Source organism: Gorilla gorilla, chromosome 18, assembly GCF_029281585.2.
Source record: "Gorilla gorilla gorilla isolate KB3781 chromosome 18, NHGRI_mGorGor1-v2.1_pri, whole genome shotgun sequence".
Lineage (NCBI taxonomy): Eukaryota > Metazoa > Chordata > Mammalia > Primates > Hominidae > Gorilla > Gorilla gorilla.
In genome coordinates this window covers 26,030,041-26,035,174 of record NC_073242.2, presented here as the reverse complement: position 1 = coordinate 26,035,174, position 5,134 = coordinate 26,030,041, and the positions used below count along the sequence as shown (strand labels likewise).

General features: G+C 44.5%; 1 long non-coding RNA gene across 1 annotated transcript; it reads left to right on the top strand.

Annotated features, from left to right (window-relative positions):
- Window positions 1-200: 200 nt before the first annotated feature.
- On the top strand, window positions 201-4,643 carry LOC129527609 (uncharacterized). Its single transcript, XR_008672607.1, has 3 exons — window positions 201-236; window positions 335-411; window positions 4,587-4,643. It is a non-coding gene; the product is annotated as an uncharacterized lncRNA (long non-coding RNA).
- The last annotated feature ends 491 nt before the right edge of the window (window positions 4,644-5,134 follow it).

Below are 5,134 nucleotides of genomic sequence, written 5' to 3'. Positions count from 1 at the left end.
GCACAGCAAGCTCACACACACCATAGAATGTTACCTATCCCCAGGAGTGTGATAAGTGACTACCCGTAAGGCAACTAGGGAAACCTCAAGCAGGAACAACGCCTCTGACTATCCCACTGCCCCAAGCCTGGGCTGCTCCAACAGTCTCCACCTACCTTCTGAAGCAAAATCTGCTTCTTTTCCAGTTGCTCAGGGCTGGAGCAACTTGGGCTGGCCGTGCCAAGAGACTCTCCAAGGTGGGTTTTCAGGGTAAAGGACGCAGTAAGGTGCTTATTTCTCTCTATGAAGAGTTAACCCATGAATAAAGCATCAGCTATCCCACCTTTAATTTCAGGTGCAGTCTTTGAACTCCAAGAAGGCAGAACCCATGTCTGTTCAGTTGTTCCATGCATCCAACACGCTCAGTGCATAGTGAGTGATGGGAAGTACTGGCTGGATAGATAGATGGATGAGTTTCTCTACATCTTCTAGTTGTAGCGCCCCCACAGCTGTGTTCTTGGGGTCCACAGTCACAGCCCAGTTCTTAGACTCTTCTCCCAAAGACAGAGGTTTAACAGCTCTGTCTTTCCTCAGCACTTCCATCATATGGGCTCAGTCTCATACATCCCACCCTACCAGCACCCTCCTCAGAGCTAACTGGATCTCAGAGAATCCCAGCTCCCACACTGTAACGGCCCCATCTTCCTGAGATTAGTCCTTAGATTCTGAACACACACATGCTAGGGTAATTAACTCTAGTTGCTGTAACAACCCCTGTATCTCAAAGACTTGGTGCAATGGCCTATTTGTTACTCATGTCACAACCCAATCAGGCATTGAGCCAGCAGCATTATGTGCAATGATTTAGCAATCTACTTTCCTTCCATCTTGAGGCTCAACTTTTCGCATAGGGTTGTGTGGTCTTAAGCTGGATCCTTATGCTCTGAATAAAGAGAGTGAACCGAGGATCTCAGAGAGAAGCAGGGCTGGGCCTAGAAATGGTGTACATTTGCTCACCCACCTTCCACTTGCCAGAATCAGCATGTGGCCTCAGCTCAAGAGCCAGGGAGGCAGGAACTGCAGTCTCCCCATGCTCTTAGGCCAGGGAAGTGGGATTGGTGCACATCTACTCATTCTCTGCCACAGCACGCTTCACTTATATCCTGTCTTGTGCCCTGGTCCACAGGATAAAACGTCTGCTCTGTTTCCTGCTCTGATGGCCACTTCTGCCTACAGGCCTTTTGTAAGATGGAGGCTGATATTGTTTGGATATTTTTCCCCTCCAAATCTCATGTTAAAATGTGACCCCAAGTGTTGGAGGTGCGCCTAGTAGGAGGTGTTTGGGGCATGGGGGCAGATCCCTCATGAAAGGCTTGGTGCCCGCCCCTTGGTGATGAGTGAGTTCTCACTCTGTTAGTTCATGGAATGTCTGGTTATTTTAAAAAGGCTGGCACCTCCTCCTCTCTCTACGGCTACCTTTTTCACCATGTGACCCACTAGCTCCCCTTTCTCCTCCCGCCATGATTGGACGCTTCCTGAGGCCTCACCAGAAGCAGATGTTGCTATGCTTCCTGTATGGCCTGCAGAACCATAAGCCAATTAAACCTTTTTCGTTGTAAATTACCCAGGCTTAGGTATTTCTTTATAGCAACACAAAACAGACTAATACAGAGGCCATGCCATATTCCTACATGTTCACCTTACCACAGGTGGCAGCTCTCCCCCTGAATGCCAAACCACTTGCTAAAGTTCTGCTTCCCTAAGGGCTGTGGGCTTGGCTTCCTTACTATTATGCCCACCTGACGCTGAGGGACCTGGATTTTTTTTTTTTTTCTCACCCTAGATATCAGTGTTCACCCTTACTTGTAAAATGGCAAGAGGAATTTTGGATCCTTGAGCAGCATGCCTTTTCCACATGGAACAGGCCACAAACTCAAAAGCAATACTTGATTCATCTCTTTCCTTCTCATACCTTATACCAAATCTGTCAGCAAGTCCTGTTGGATCTTTGAATGTACCTCAAAACATGTTCCTGCTAAACCATATCTATTAACTTTACCATTTAGGTAGAATCTACACACAAAATTGTACACAAATCTTAAGTATTAAGCTTCATTCATTTGTACATATGAATGCATCTGTGCTTCAATCCACAACAAGATACACATTTCCAGCATCGTAGAAGGCTCCTTGTGTCTCATTCTGGTAATCACTATGGTCATCACTAAAGGTAACCACTATGATGACCTCTATCATCTGTTCTTGATTGCACATTAATGGACTCAGATGGTATGTACTCTTTTGTGACTGACTTCCTTTGCTGAACACTGTCTATGTGAGTTTCGTGCATGTTGTAAGTGACTCAGTCGTCTGTTCACTTCTTTATTTTCCTGTTGATGGACATTTGGTTTTCCAGTTTGGGGCTGCCATGAATAAAGTTTATATAAATTATTTTACATTTCTTTGGGTGAGCATGAACACTTGTTTCTGTTGGGCATATTCTCGGGGTGGACTTGCTGAGTCTTAGGATATATGTATATTTGGCTTTAGAAGATCCTGCCAAGCATTTAAAAAACTGTTTATAACAATTTATACTCCAACCAGCCATGTTTGAGAGTCCCTTTTGCTTCATATCTTTGCCATCACTACGTCTCATTAGTCTTTTTAATTGTAGCTATTCAGGTGGGTGTAGAGAAAACCACTCCTTATTATCTCCACTACTCTCACGCTACTTCAAGGCACAGTTAGTTATCTATTGCCTGGACAGCTGCAGTGAACTCTTAATTGGTCCCTTTGCTTTCTGCTCTTGCCAAACACCCTTCAATCCACTTTCCACCCAATATCCAGAATGTTTCACTTTCCTACTAAAGCCCTTCAATGGCTCCTGGCTGCATGTAGAAATAAATCTCTGCTCTTAGGGTGACCTTCAAGCTTTCACATCTCCCTTCTTATCATTCATATTTCAGCCCAAGTAATGCCTCCTCAGGGGGCCTTTCCTGACCATCCCTCTAATAATGTTCCTAGCCAATCACCCTTTATCCAATCCATTGCTGTATTTTCTTCACATCTCTTGTCACTATCTGTATCATATAAGTCATTGACTCTGAACTATCTTCCCCCACTTATCTGTAAGTTCTACAAAAGTGGGACTTGGTGTGTTGTGTTCCCTGCATTGCCCGAGTACACAGCCCATTGCTGGGCACATTGAAAACCTTCCATAAATGTTTACTGAGTCCACCTGCCTGAGCCTGGGAATCCAGCCTGGTGCAGCCCAAACTGCATGTCCCTGTAGCTTATTCTCTTGGATTGCCGCTAAGCCATTGCATGTCTCCAGTAAATTCCAGACTGTGGTAAGTGATTCTTAAAAGCATAAGGGCTGGATCCTCCATTCTCCAAACAGGTTAGTCTGATTAGAATTCAACTGCACTAGAAGATACTGACCAAGAACAGACCAAATCCACAACATTGCAGCCTAGCTACCCTAACGGAAGAATTTTCACCTGCGTCTCCTTGAAACATTCACTGACTTCTCAGTCTAAATATCTCCTCTTCTCTGAAAATGCCCACACCCTCTTCCATAGCTTCTATAAAATCTGCCTTCCAGGGAACTCCTGGAGAGTAGAGATTTACTCTTCCTTTCCAGAGTCATCTGTGAGGGCAAGAAAGATATTATTATTTTCTCCATTTTTCACTTGAACTACCTGGGGCATGATCGAATGAAATCCTTTCCCCCTCCACCATGCATTCCTCCTTCCCAGGATAGCCTGGAGGCCTTTGCCACCTTGCCACAGTACTGAGATAGGCTGAAAAGAATCTATCTACCTCTCCACGACTGCATTTAAGAGAAACCAGAAACAGAGAAGGGCTGCTTTTAGTGGTCTGAAAAAAAATGAGGTCCTTTTCCAAGCTATTTCTAGTGGTATAGAGGACTGACATACCATAAAATAGGCAGGGTGATCACAGCGTACTGGGATTAAAACCATTCTAGGACAGCAGAGATGCTCTGGGCGGGTGGGGGTGGGCCAAGAGCTTCTGGCAGCCTCTGTGATGGGTGGCGTGGTTCTCTCTCCCTTTTCCCCTATGCCTTATCTGTCTCTCTCTGCCTCCCTTTCTCTTTTTCTGTCTCTCTTTTCCTTCTAACCCCTGCCACCTCCCATTGCGAGCCCACACGTCCCTAAACTGTCAAATGACAAATAATGTTACCTCCTTCCCTTGAGTGCACATACAATCCTGAAGTGTGAATCCTCAGAGATGTCTCAAAATCTTTCTCTTTCACCCACATACATATGAATAAAAATGCAAGTAAATATACATGCACACAACCATTGATGCACACTCACACACAAATACACACAAACACATCTACACACCTAGACACACATTCATACACCTTCCTCTGCCCATATAAATATAAAGCAACTCTCACTCTGTCATTCATTCACTTTTTTTCTGTCCTTGTTTCTCATCCTCACTGGATACATACCCAGATCTCTGAAATAATCAAACTCAAAATCTTCTTTCTGAATGCTTTGGTTTCTCTCTGTCTTTAGATGTAGATATACCTATATCTACACATGCAACCCATTTTGTTTTCTTCTTTCTTGCAGGTCCTTCTTCACACACCTGTGAAATGGCAGTGCTTACATTCTTGCCTCCACTTTGCCCCAGAACAGAGCTTAGCACATTCTTTACTCCGTATGGCTGATCCCTTGGGGGACAGCACAGAGTGGTGACTTCTTCCACCAGCCTCTTTGCAAGATATATCCATGACTGATGGCAATAATAAATGCCCTGGATTATTTCCTAGACCATCTTCTCCTTATCTGGAAAGAGTACACAACAGCAGGAGCCCCATGAAGTGGATGCAGCAAGGACTCCTAGAAATAAGGGTACAAGAGTGAAATTCTACTTCCACTCCCCGTCTTCCCAGGCTGTATATCCACAGGCCAGCTGCTTTCCTCTAAGGACCTCAGTCTCTTCATCTGCAAGGTGGAGATGGCACAGTATTTGTTCTTCACGTACACCAATGGGTTACTTTTCATTTGCACTTACTTTCTATTGACTGAGAAAATCCTAAATAATCAACGAACTTCTTACAAAAAATTAATAAATGTCTCTATGTGTTCAAGTAGCAAGACAAAGGGAACAGTGTGCA